This window comes from Triturus cristatus, chromosome 11 (assembly GCF_964204655.1).
Source record: "Triturus cristatus chromosome 11, aTriCri1.1, whole genome shotgun sequence".
Classification (NCBI taxonomy): Eukaryota; Metazoa; Chordata; class Amphibia; order Caudata; family Salamandridae; genus Triturus; species Triturus cristatus.
In genome coordinates this window covers 1034164513-1034179373 of record NC_140594.1, presented here as the reverse complement: position 1 = coordinate 1034179373, position 14861 = coordinate 1034164513, and positions in this window count along the sequence as shown.

Here is a 14861-nt window from a genome sequence, read left to right as displayed (position 1 = left end):
CTCCTCACTCCTCACCAGGGCGAATGGTAAGAGGGCTGACTCAAAACCACACATAATCTAAACATATAAATATGTATGTATAACACTCACCGATTTGAAATGTAACAAGGCAACTGATAAACACATTGCAGCAATCAAAATTCAGTGCATATTTATTCGACCCATTCAGTACCTGGTTTGGAATGTGCTGTCCCCTGCATCCACCTGAAGAGCTTCCCCACAGAACAGACACCATGTCCTGCAGAATGTATGTGTCTGAGCTCACCTTGAGCCTAAAGCATCCATTATTTCTTTGGCAAATTTTATTCGTAAAATGTGCCTCCAATATATTTATCAATGTTATGGATCTTTGGATGACAATTATGTGAACAAAAATTGCCAAAAAAACATTGTTATAAACTCAGCCATAACAACAACAATGTCGTTTGGTTGTGGGAGAAATTGCAAAAAAATTTGCTTGCAAAAATGTTCCCTTGCAAAATATATGTTATACTTTCAACAAAATTGCGCTTGTTACACAAAATACATTTGACCCACATCTTGCGGTGAAAATTGAAAGCTAGGGCAAATGCAATCCTTGTGTTCAAAGTCACAAGAGATACCAATAGAAGACGCATTAGGCAGAAAATGCATCAGGCCCGCTGGCACAGATCAGTTTCACAGTTCCTTCTACATTTGGTACTAAAACCAGTCTCCTGCAGGAAAAATATGTTATGAAAAAATGTATCTGTTGAAAAAAATATAAAATATGGGAAATTCATAAAACTCTGTAATTGGAAATGACACAAGATTAACGATCTGATTTAGATTTTGGCGGGACTGCTCCCGCTGCTACTTTTTTGGTGGTCTTCCCACCCGCTGGCCTGGCGGACCATCCGCACGATTTAGATGCTGGCTGGCAATGGGAGAGACAACCGCTGCGGTCCCGCCGACTTCGCCAGGACTTCGCTCTCTGCTATGGTGGTATTGCCCGCAGCATGATTCCCGCCCATCAGATTTGGAGGTGGACCGTTTCAAAGGGAATTCCGGGGGGGACTGCCTCAAACTTTGAGTCGGCAGAAAGGGTCGAAAAAGGGTGAAAACTCACCTTTTTTTGTGGTCCAGGCTGCAATTTCATTCTCTGCACCTTCGCACAGGTCTCCCTTACCTGCTACACCTTGACCGTGACGGACCAGCAACCCGTTTTGACGGACCCGAAGGTAGGTGTTCTTGCTGTGTGTATACATTGCATATTGTGTGTATGTCGGTGGGGGGCAATGCAGTATGTACACAATATGTTCACATAACCGGCATACACATACACAACATATATGTGTTTTATATAAAAAATAAAATTGTCACTTACCTGTCTCCTCACCATCACAGTGACCCCCTTCAGAACTCTGCCGACAGGACACCGCCAGCCCAACGGGAACATCCAAATCTGTTATGCGGGACCCGGCTGTCGAGACACGGATGGCAGGCAGTTCACCAACACAGAAGACCACCACTGGGGCGGTCTTCTGTGTATCACATATACATCTCAATACAGTGGGCGGAAGACCATCAGCTCGGCGACGTACTGGATCACGCCACTGCGGTGGGTCGGCGGTAGGACCGGCAAGATCTGAATCAGGCTCTAAGATCTCATAATACAATTTGAATCCCTAACTAGGCCTTCAAACGTAGCTAACTAAGATAAGATAAATAAACATTATTATAAAAAGTTCTTGTATTAATATTGCAAGTTACTGTTCATCCATCTACTGCCAAATGGCACATAATTTGCTATTTAGCCGTTAGACAGTCATCTAAGTAGAAGCAAAAAAAACACTATTTATCAGGTCACTAGCTAAACTGCAGATATTAGGTATCATTCTGCCAGTGGCCTTATAGGTAGTTTGAAGGAGGTCTTCTGACCCGATAGTCACACAAAAAAGCATTGGCAAAGCCAGTAAATTCAGGTTTTGTACGGTGCATCAGCAAAGGTACCTAACATTCGTGCTCACATTGAAATGAATCACACATATGCACACACATCCAAACAGCAATGTAGACACAAATGCACACAGAAACAATCACACTTGTGTGTAGGGCCATGCATCTAGGACAGTCAATCAGTAGGACATTTAGTATTTTAATAATGCATTTATGTTCTTTAATGAGTAGCTATCCTTTAGACCTATTAGTACATTTTGTAAATCTTAAAATGCTATTTTTGGAATATCAACAGTGGGTGATATGTGGCACAAGGGAGGAATAGCCACGTTCGAGCATCTCAGGGCGCAATACGACCTGGCGCCCTCTGAGCGCTTTAGATACCTGCAGATTAGACATGCGCTACAGGCGGCCCTACCACCCGGCACAGAGGTCCCTGAGGCCACCCCCTTGGAGGATAGGCTTTTGACAGATTGCATGTATAAACAAGCCATTTCTTTCACATATAGAAAGTTAGTGAACAATCTCCCGGACCGTCACGGAGCGCTCAGGGGAAAATGGTCACAAGATGTGGGCGATTTCGACAACTATGAATGGAGATAGGCGCTAGCCTCACCACGGGAGGTGGGGATACCGTCCAGACTTAAACTTGTGCAACTAAAAAGCTTACATAGAACTTATTATCCTACACACAATAGAGTCGGCACCACGTCCGTACTGCCTGAGACGCTGTGGGGAGGAGGGCACTATCCTCCATACCTTGTGGGAATGTCCCAAGATAATGGAATACTGGGTAAAAGTGATGAGTACCATATCACAAGTGGTGGAAATATCGCTGGCGCCCGAGCCTAGAAGATGCATTTTAAATGTATGGGAACCGAATGACCTCACACGCCCAGCACAGGAATGGGTAACAATGGGTATAATGGTGGCAAAGCGCAACATCCCCCTTAAGTGGGGAGCAAAAGAGACACAGTCACTTACCGCCTGGTGTGGGGATCTCGATTTGGCCATGATGGCAGAGAAAGCAGTGTTTGTAAATCGTGGCTGTCCGGGGAAATGGAACAAGATATGGGGGGCATGGAATAAATACAGGGGATACATTTGTGAACTCCCCGACATCGAAGCAGAGGAGGACTCAGATACTAAAAACGCAGGAGAGTTTGAAATGTAATGTGAAGACAGTTATCAATTTGTGGAAATGTTTACGATGTTATAACACCAAGTGCCATAATTTTCATCAATGCAAAGGTAATGAATATATGTATATGCTTAAATGTGTCAGAAATATCTATGCCTTGAACATGAAAATAAAAACAGTTCTCAAAAAAAAAATGCTATTTTGTCAAATTGTCAAAATGTGCTACTGTATATTTTCTGAGTTAAATTGACCCAACTGAACAAACATATATGGTTTGTGTGCCACCGTACAGACTATGCTCACCAATTTGCTTCTAAAAATGTATTTTACATAGGGATCCATTAACGTTTGGCTTTGTAATTGTCTACTGTGGCACTAGTAGTATAAGAGTAGAATAAGCCCCGACTAGTCCTATGTCACACTTCTGTTTAGAATTTTCCCTGTGACCCAAACTTACTGAACTTTGTTTGTCGGACACCATGATAAACCTGGAGATTGTGAGTAGGTAAAGAAGCAGAGTGAAATATTTGCCCGAGACAGCAGCAGACTTGCACAAAACCATTTCATAACACAGAAATCAGGGGTGGTTGGAGAAGTAAAGTCGATATGTCAGAAACAATACTCCTGGCACATGGAATGTGTGTAGCAACTTGGGGCTACTTTTATCAAGCATTTTTGCGTTTGCAAATGGACCAATTCTCAGAATCGGCCCGTTTGCAAATGCAAACAATGCTTTTCACATTTATCAAACCCTGTTTTGCGATTCGGATACCTGTTATTAAATCGCAAAATGGGTTTGCGATTCAGTATTTGGAAGGGGCATGTTCAGGTCGTCCCTTCCAAATACCAAATTGTAACGGTATGTATGAATGTTTTGTGACCTTCATGGCGGTCAAAAAACATTCACATTTTACCACCAACTTCAAGTTGGTGTGACCCATTTGCAAACGGGAAGGGGTCCCCAAGGACACCTTCCACTTTGTGAATGTTTGCAAAAACTTTTTTAAGAGCATGCAGTTGTCCCACGGACCATGCCTGCTCTTAAAAAATGAAAAGTGAACTATTCATTTTTTTTTCTAAACGCAACCTGTTTTCCTTTAAGGAAAATGGTCTGCATTTAAAAAATAAAAGATTTCTTTATTTAAAAGCAATCACGGACATGGTGGTCTGCGACCCCAGCAGGCCACCATCCCCGTGATTTTAGCGATTCCTAGGGGATTACAAATTGCAACCTACCTCATTAATATTAATGAGGTAGGTCGATTTGCGACCCCCTACGAATCGCTATATATAAAACTCTTGAAGTTTCATACATTTGTAATAGCAATTACCTAATTGTGATTCACTTAAAATCGCAATTAGGTAATCGGTATTACAAATGTTGATACATGTGGCCCTAAATGTCATTGTGGCTTGGGTGTGGACTTTACAATGAGTATTTGAAGATCACAGTCACCTTTTGCATATAAGGGATTCCCACATTGTGTATCCTTTCAGATTGTGTCTGCTCGGCACACCGACTCCCATGGTGATGTTTCAGCACTTTGTAGGTTAGCTCTCCCTTGAAGGCGATCTTCGGACTGCTGCAAGGACACTGAGTATATTACATCCAATACTGTGGGCATCCTCGAGATCTTTTTTACGCCATGCATATACATACAGGTTGACCATAAAATCAACACCTGAATTTATTCTAAGCAACTGCATCAAGTATGTCTTTTGCACCTTAAACTTTATGTCCTGACGATGACCCTTTATATTCCTGCTGGTTGAAATGCCGTCAATGCTTGGTGCAGTTGGACTTGTTTTTGATTAGTCCTGTTAGCTGTATTGATATTAATGACTGAGACAGAGCAAAAAGCAATACATTTATCTTTCCATTGTCTATCTGTATTATACACACTTGTATGTTTCTTTTAATTTTCACACTCTGTGTGATCACTGGAGCACTCTCAAGATGTGTTAAATAACATGTATGCAAAGAGACCTGTGATGGCTGTTGGCATTAATTGGTTACCCATTTATGACCACCATATGTTTTATATATAATTTATTATACCACAGGGAACCGTTGTTTCATATGTGTTGATAGCCCCTGGTTCTAGGTGGTTTACTGGCAGTCTTTGTTGAGTATTACAGAGACTCACAGTAGTGCACAGAAAATAATCCTGGGGAAAACACCCCAGAGGCTTTCCCCAGCTTTCGGTGGCAATAAAGTACCAGTCTTCACTCATCTGCAACAGAGAGCCCAACCATAATTTCTTCTCTTTTAAGGTAATTCTGCCATGAACTGTGAATGAAAATACTGCTCTCTGTTATTCCCTATGTGCACTCTAGTCAGAAAATTGCAGTTTAGATGATTTAAAAAGACACAAGCTAATGCGTAAACAATTGATTCATCTAATTTAGTGGACATTGGTAATGCACACTGTGTCTAGAGCACTTGTTCTACTTACTTTTTTCAATTTGAATGGGGGGGTGGGGTGGAGCCTCCCCACAGAGTGCACATATAAGTTTGTAAATCAGTTTTATAGGATCTACTCAGTATAACGTTTTGTATTACACTAGAGTGCAACCCAGCTTCTTTTCTTTTCACTTTTTGAAAGTTTACATTTTCTTACTTTAGCCATTCTGTGCCTCTGCCTGTCTCTGAAAACACACCTGGGTTGGGTGACCGCTGGGATTTTGCAGAACTTCTTTTAAATATAAATTGTGCACAAACTCGACTTTGGTGTTGGGGCACTTAAAAATACTACAATATTTGAGCAGGAGTACTGTGGAGTGAGGATCTACATTATATTTGTATATCCAGGACCCCTAAAGTCTCCCCTAGGTGCCCCAGGGGTGGGGGGTCATGTAGCTATAAACAGGGCCCTTACAAAATCAGTTTTATAGGCCCTGGTGTTGGAGAAATTGGACATTTTATTTTCCCCATTGTAGATCCCCAGCCACATAGGTTAACATTGCAATAGTTTATGAATTCTTAACTACCACAAGGGACATCCAAAAAATATCATCCAAGGACTTAGGAGAATAGTATTGATAAACCAGCAATATGCAGCTGTTGAATTTATCCTAATACGTACAGAAAAGAAGTTATAAGACTTTCCTGTCTGTAAGCCAAAATTCAGCCTTCCAGTAGTCTGCCCTGATTGGTCAGAGTTAAGTGGATCAGCCAGGCTGCTTTGATGAAATGATAAGTGGCACCCAGGGAGAAACGCTATCTCTAGTAAGAGGACCTTGCTCCACAGGAATTCAAGAGCAGGGGTGAGGTGTCATAAAGTCTCAGCTTCAAAGGTACAAGGGGACAGGCAGAGGCAGCCAGGTACATCTACCCCCTTCCACTCTGACCCCAGCCAGATGGTAGGCTTAAGGAAGGAATTTGCAGATGTAGGAGGGAGGAGAGCTATGGAAATGAGCTATCCTGGAGGTTGGTTTAGCTTTCTCTTGCCTCTCTGCTGAGACTTCAGCCATATTGAATTTTAGAAGAATAGTGCTTTCTGGGAGACAATTGTGTCACACTTTGGAGGAAAAGGTCATGCTTTGGGGTGTTACCCTGCACCTCATTGGACAGGAGTGCCCTCCTGCTTGACCCCAGAGAACACTGAATAAGTATCTGAGAGGGGCAAAGCTTCTCAGATCTGCTGCTTGAAACAAGAGAAGAAGAAGTGTCCATGCTGGAAGTTTGATTTGCACCAACCAGGCTCTGCACTCTGAGTGACTGTGCCTGCTGAATAATCTGGAACTACAGCCCTGTGGACCTAACTTGCTTCAAGAGGAATAAAGAGAGGACTCCCTGCAAGCTACAGGTTAACAGAGTTCACCTGGACTATCAACACTAAGAATTCCCAGCCTGGAGTGCGTCCAGTGGATTTGTAAGGGGTTTGTCTAAGTGGATTGTGGGAACTGAAGTCCCAAACTTTCAAGGACCATCTTGTAGATTCCAGACCCTTGGATTGTGTTTCAGACATGGTGGGACCGCAAAAGAAACATTAGTTAGAAGGTCCAGAAGTTTGAAGCAACTTTGGAAAAAAGCGCCATAAGCGGACCACGAGCCAAATGGTCCGTCCCACTGAAAAGCTCCGGAGGTCTGACTTCCAGAGTTTGACTAGGAGCTCATCGAAAGCCAAGCCGGCGAACCCTCAACGAACCTGGCCTGGTGAAGAGCATTGAGGGACGCCAGGAGAAAAAGCTCCATAAAAGTTTCTAAGTCTGAAAATAAAAGACTTGTCCGGCTCCAGCTGCGAGAGTCAAGCCGCCCATCTTCAACTGCGAGCCGGCCTGGATCCCTGGTTCGTTCCACTGAAAAGCTCCGGAGGTCCGACTTCCATAGTTTGACTGAGAGCTCGTCGAAAGGCAAGCCGGCAAATCCTCACCGAACCCGGACTGGTGGAGAGCATTGAGGGACCCCGGCAGCAAATTTTCCAGGAAAGTTTCTAAATCAGAAAGTAAAAACTGTGACCGAGGCCTACCACGAGGGGTACCATGCAGGACTCCATTGCGGTTGGCCTGAAACTTTGACTTTGCTCCAGTCTACCGCGACCAGATGTCCCAATAGGTGATAGGTTTCTATGTGTTATATAGTGCCAAATCTTTGAAAATTCATATCTCCAGTTCCCTACATTGGATTGTTTTCGTTTTGGTGTCAATCACACAGAACATTCATGACCGTCCTGGTTGATCGGTGAGATCGGGTTGAATGAAAGTACTTTGGGGAAATTAGCACAATTGAGGATGAATGTTCTGTGTGTTTGTGCTTGAAAAAACATAATTCTCACGCCAGCTGTGATCTATATGTTTTTTCCACAGGTTCTGACAAACAGGGGTTTCCCCTCCCCTCCTCCCATGGGGCCAGTAGCTTTGGTTTTTAGGGTAAGAACAGTGAGACACGTGCTCTCACCTTTGCATCCCCATCATGTACACAAATTGAGTGGCACATGTCACATGAGTAGTCACTCACACAGAAACTGTATCAGTGCATGTATTGAGTTCAGTTATTCGCCACTACTGCGGTCTGTTGTTATATATTTTTTCTCTCCCTACATTTTCTTTTACAGGCTTGAATCTAGGAGCCATTCAATTGTGGAGTGTGACAGTGATCACGCCCACACAGTGGTACACTCTTGCCACTTTTTGTAAGAACGGAGCCCCCATTTACATATTAAGGTCCTGATGTATGCCCTGGACCCTCCTGGGCCAAGACGGCAGAAACATGTCGACCTCTAAACACAACGGTTAGGGGACACTAATTCCCCCACATACCGTCACCTGCTTTTAAACATCAAATAGTTACCTTTCACATAAAAAAACCCAATGAGGATAACTATAATGATTTTTAATCTCACTCACTCATACACGGGCCCCCACTTAGTTTAGAAGTGCATCCCTGTCGTCAGGTGTATGCCCGCCCTCTATCAAACCAAGGTTTTAGAGGGCGAGGACTGGTCAATGATGAAGCATGACACCAGGTGATGTGTGAGACCAGTCCGTTACTTTTTGTGAGATGTCCCCACTCACAATATAACTCAAACCTTATAGTGGTTAACACTTTAGGAGCAGCTCTTTTGTGGTTAAACAAAAGGATGGACCCATTGGTAAAGTATGTTAAGGTCCCGCAGCTTGTCAGTGATTGGCTGGAAGACCCTGCGAGATTAACAGGGGAGAGGTCCTGGAAGAGTTGAACAGAATAACCATGGTACTTCAGGGTAGCTTTGCTGTGTGCCACTCTCATGATGGCCTCCTTTTCAACAAAAAAATGGACGAGTATCAGAATATCTGGGGCAGACTCAGTTCGTCCCCGAGGAGGCACCTTATGATGTGCCCTGGCCAATGCTGGAGGGGAGGTATCATCATCACCACGTATCGAATGGAGAAGCTCAGCAGTGCAGTGAATGCCATGATATCGCTGCCCTCGGCTCCCTTCGGCACCCCCCTGATGCAGATGTTATTCCGGCGGCTCAGATTTTCAAGGTCCTCCTGCTTCAGCTGGTGCTCAATGTATTGTTCTTTCAGCATCGCTACCCTCTGCTGTGAGAGTAGAGTTCAGAAGAACCAAGGGGGTTGTATCGGAGGAAGACCAGAAGGGGTCCAGCAGCCCAATGGATCACAGGCCGCACAGCAGCAACCCAGGGGAGGAGTGTTGCAGATGTAGCAGTTGGATTGGGCAGCCAAAGAAGCTCTAGTGCAGGTTTCGGCATGAGAGTTATAGGGAGGATACCTGAGACGAGGCACACCTTCTAAGAGGTTGTGGTCCCGTCTTTCTGCTCTCAAGAGAGTCGACCCTCCAGGGCCTCCCCAGACATGGCAGAGTGTGGGAAGGCTAGCGAGCCCAGTCGATGGCAGAAGGACAGGTAGAACAAGCCGCCGCAGCGTTCTCCATTATTGTGCCTTCTGTAAGCTAAGCAACCTCAGGTGTGCAGCCCCGCCACTCCATGCCAAACAGGGGTGGTCATCCACAAGGCGGGCAAGAGAGTCAGTGGAAGGTACCCAGAGTCGGCAGAGGGCAGCCGCTATGGCCAGCAGATGCGAGGGAGGGAGCCCTCATTGATGCACACATAGTTCACCCCCAGGCCAGGCCACCAAGAAACAGAGTCCCCACACAAGGTTACTACCATCAAGCCAGGCCGCAAGGGCTGAAAGACTGCCAATCTGCAGTCCTAGTGCAGCACCCCCAGGCAGTCCCAGAGGCAGATTCGGACCAATCCCCGTGGGGATAGCAAGGGCCTGTTCCCAGCCCACCCTGGGCAGCAGGTCACTCACCGGCAGGGGCACAGGCGGGTCGCAGCTCTTCAGGCTTAGTCGATGCCAGGCCTCAGCTTCTCGCAGCAGGTCACTCATCCACCGGTCCAGGAGCCGTCGAGAACCGCAGTCCAGGCCCCCCCCACAGGTAGCAGCACACTCCTGTGTACCCAGGGATGGGCAAGAGCCTCCCATGTCCGACGCCTGCAGCGTAGCGCCCCGGCAGTCAAGGGCGAGCCCGAGGCTCCTAAAATAGCAGCTCACCCAGTCCAATGTCTCCTGCGAGGAGGGGCAGTCGCTCCGTGACTGCGAGTGACTGAGGCGAGCAGGGCCCTCAACACAAGTGTGTCATCTCCTCTGTGCACATGGAATCCGACACAGATAAAGCCCAGTCCGCGAGCCCCACGTATCTAGCGGAACCCCGCAGCTACCAAGACGGTGTGGCTGTATCAAAGACGATCACGGCCCAGCACAGCAGCTCCCAATCAGAATTCCTCCATCCCACCAGTGCACCCTGGGCCACCAGATAAACCCTCGAGTGCCCCCGGGAAAGCCAGGTCACCGCGGGCCGACTCCGATGCTTTCAGTGGCTAGAGAAAGGCCTCAGGAGCCCGGAGCTATGACGAGACACATCCTACTCTGTGCACACCCAGGCCACGCCACATGCACATCTTTTAATAGTGATATTAGTGTTAGACAGCAAGGTGACCTCATAACCCATATGCCTGGCAGCTTAAAAATGTTGTGTTGCTGCAGATGACAATAACAACTGTACCGAATGTGGCAAATAAACAGTACAAGGGTAGTCCAACACAATTGGTGCCCTCCTTTCTACCATCACAGCCACTGCAGCCACCGCTTTCAAATAAGCTGGGCACCCAGTCACTGCTGAAGGCAAAGTCACAGAATAGCATACAACAGGTCTTTTCCAGAGCCATGCTGTTGTGTCAGCACACCATTTGCAATGTCATGTGTATTGTATTGTAGCGAGCACTTGTAAAGCGCACTGTTGCCCAAAGTGTATCCTGGCGCTGTTGAACATGTGCTCAGGTCAGCCGTGGATGGACAGAATGGCCCTGAGTAGACTGATCGAGGCAAGCCGATGAAATTCATTCCCTTGGAAAGAGCCAGGTTTTGACTCTTTTTCTAAATGGCATCAGATCCTCTAACTGTCTGATATTGGTGGGAAGTGTATTCCAGAGCTTTGCTGTCGCAATGCTAAAATCTCTCCCACCTGATGTTGTCTTTCTGAATTTGGGCACCTGGACCAAATTGGACGAAGATGAATGTAAACTCCGGGTGGGGACATACCATGCAGATTTGTACTGCATGGGTTTGGGTCCAACACCATGCAGAGCTTTGAACACTAAGCAGAGGGATTTCAACGTTATCCTTTCTGACACTGGAAGCCAGTGTAGCTCTGCCAGCGCTTGTGATGCGGATGAATATCTTGGTCTTGCTAAAGCCAATTTGGCCGCCATCGTCTGGACCCTCTGCAGTCTTTCAATTAGGTACTTTGGAGACTCTAGCATTAGTGTGTTACAGTAGTCAAGTCTACTCAAGATAACGCTTCTCACTACCAGTGCTCTGGCCTGTAATGTTAGCATTGGTAGGATCTTTCAGAACGCCTTGATGAGAGCAAAGCAGCGACCAGCAGTTTTGTTAATCTGGGTTTCAAGGCTCAGTTTATCATCGAATATAACTCCTATATTACGCAGGGTCTCTGATGATCTCAGAGGAGTATCGGTCGGTATAGGCCAGAAGTCATCCGGTAGTGGACGAGGAACTTTACCTGCTGCGCAACACATGATCTCTGTCTTGTCTGCATTAAATTGAAGAGAGTTTTCTCTCAGCCAACCAGTGGCAGCCTTCATACAGGTGTGGAAATCTTCCAGTGAGGTGAAATGGGCGCCCTCCAATGACAAGATGAGCTGCGTGTCATCGGCATAATTATTAAGACTAACGTTATGAGCTTTAATGTCAGTCAGCAATGGTCTCAAATATATGTTAAATAGTATAGGGCTGATAGCAGATCCCTGAGGAACACCATATGGGTTGTTAGTGATCTCAGATTGGAACGGTGAGAGAGCCACTGCCTGTCGCCTCTTGGATAGGTACGATTGGAACCATTTCCATGCTGTACCCACTATCCCTACGTCCTTGAGCCTGGCCAGAAGTATCTCATGGTTAACCGTATCGAAAGTGGCGGACAGGTCAAGCAGAATCAGTATTGCTGACTGCCCCCTGTCCGTCCGCATTCGAAGGTCATCCAGTACGGCTACCAGAGCAGTGTCCGTACCATGCCCAGGACGGAAGCCAAATTTCACATCCTCCAATATCTCGTTAGTTTCCAAGAACTGGGAGAGTGCTTTACTGAACACCCGCTCTATGATCTTTATTGGGTAAAGCAGCAGGGAGATCGGTCCATAATTCTTGGGGCAGCCTGGATCCAGTGTTGCTTTGTTCAGCAAAGGTGTCACTACCGCTTGTTTCCAACAGTCCGGTACCGACCCGCTGGACAGTGATTGAATACAGATTTGTCTGGTAGTTGGGAATAGCTCTGTACTCAGCTCTTACCATATTCTATGTGGCAGTGGATCCAACGGTGAGCCTGAGGAGATACCTAGTGCTATTCTTGCAAAATCCTCCACCGAAGGGAGTTCAAAGTGATCAAACAAGTTGGGGTTTTCCCTCATACTTTCACTTTCCTTTTCCTGAGGTGCTTTTGTTGCCTCTACCTCGTCGCTTCCCTCGGTACATGGACTATTTGGCCCCAGACTCTCGAGAATAGAGGTGATCTTTTCCTCGAAAAAAGTCACGAGGTTGTTACAAAGATCCTGTGAAGGCTGTATCTTATTTTTGGTGCACTCTGGATTGGCAATGTCCCCCACTATTTTAAAGATGCTTCTGGCACTATTTGAGGACCTTAAAATCAGGTCTGCAAAGTACTCTGCTTTAGTTCTATCAATTTCTTTTTTATAGTGAGCTATTGCCTCTTTCCAGGCGGTTTTGTCTTCCTCTGAATATCCCTTCCTCCATTTTCTCTCTGTTGACTTACATCTCATCTTTAGAGTGCTAAGTAATTTGTTGTACCACGGTGCGGAAGGTCTGCCCTTTTTCTTATGATTCTTTAGAGGAGCAACCAAGTCTAATCTAGTTACTATATGTTCGCAGAAGGTCTCATAATTTTCCTCTACCTGCCTATCTCCATCAAATATTTCCTCCATAGGAAATACCGGGGAAAGCTTCGCTTTTTGCAGCAGTCCCTTCAAGTCCCTGAGTTGGCATTTCTTAGAGCCAGTAGTACTCGGAATGTTCTTTTTCGGGTTGCGTATCTGGAATTTTATCAAGTAGTGGTCAGACCACTCCACCAGGAAGGTCTCTGTCCTTCCCACAGCTTGTTCTTCGGCAAAGATTAGGTCCAATGTGTTCCCTCCCTTATGTGTGGGTTTAGTGATTTGTTGAGTTAGGTTCAAGTTCTTACAAGAGTTGATAAGACTGTTATAGTTTGAGTCCAGACTCCCGTTACACCATAGGTTAAAATCCCCCATGATGAATAATCTGGTATGAGTGAGTGCCATATTAGTGAATACATCGGTAATTGTCTGCAGTTGTGCATTGCTAACTGCTCCAGGAGGTCTATAGCACAGTATTCCCATCAGCAGTTGTCCCTTATGGTCTTCAGGGAGTAACCCAGCATTTCGATACCATTGACTTTGTCAACATTTATAGGCACGAAATCCCATATTTCCTCAAAAATAATCCCAGCCCCTCCTCCCGTCCCTTTGGGCCGTGGCTTGTGGAATACTTTGTATCCTGGTGGACAGGCTAATCCCAGCGCCAGGTCTGATCCTGGATGTGTCCATGCCTCAGTCATGAATAGGACATCTAAATCATGTGTTTCCAGTAGTAGTTGGATCTGCAACCAGTGTTTAGGCAGAGATCTAACATTTAGCAAACCACATGCCAGGGTATCCCTACTATACAGATTAGGCTTTAGTCTGGCTGTCTCTACATAGCTAGGCGTACCCTCCCACCCTCCTGTATCCCCTGAGTCCTGCGGCCCCTTACTAGTGTGGTTACGTCTCTTTTCCTTCACCTCTTTTCTCCCCGATCGGGCAGCATGGCTGGCGCTGTGCGCGGTAAGTGCGCGGACGGGTGCAGACGGGCTTGCCTTTTGCCTTTGCTCTGACACTTATAGATGAAATGGCAGTTTGGAATCAGGCAGTCCCAGTGCTTTTGCAGTACACCATTTCTCTTTCTGTTTGTTGAAATATTCTGCAAGTTCATTATTCCATACAATGTTGTTGGGTACATCTTTTAGGGTACATTGTCTCAAGATAGGATCATTGGATATGTACTCTGGTATCCACTGGTAGCAGAAGTACATCTTCCCCAGGAAGGACATAATTCCTTTCTGGTGGACAGGGGGTGCATGCCATAAATCAATTTTATTTTGTCAGGTGATATGCGACGTATACCTTTGGATACCATATAACCCAGACAAGTCACCTCTTTTTGGCAGCACTGACATTTTTACAATAAGGTTTTGTGTCCTCTCTCCTGGAGGTGGTTTAGCAGAGCAGTGTCTTTTTCACAGGTCTCAAGTGATGGAGATGCCACAAAGAGGTCATCAGCGTACTGCAAGATGACGCTACCACCTTCCAGGTGTAGGCTGTCCAAGTAACTCTTTATTGCCTACGCATAGATCATGGGACTCTCAGTGAAGCCCTGGGCTAATCATGTTAAAGTATACTTTTTTCTTTTATTGAGAACGCAAAGAGGAACTCACTTTCTGGATGAACTCTAATGCTAGAAAACGTAGAGGAGAAATCTGGGCATGTTTTCAACAATCCTGCCTCATTTTTGCGTTTTGCCTAACCTCTGAGTTCACTTGCTAAAGAACCTTGTTTTTAGTCATATATACAGCTATATTCCCTTTAAGCTTGTCAAAAACTGCAGTTCTATCATTTCTAAGCATGCACAAAGTCCAACACCATCCTACACCATCTCCCAACACAGACACCGTTCCCCAAGGAAATGTAAAATCCTTAGTTTTGGGTAA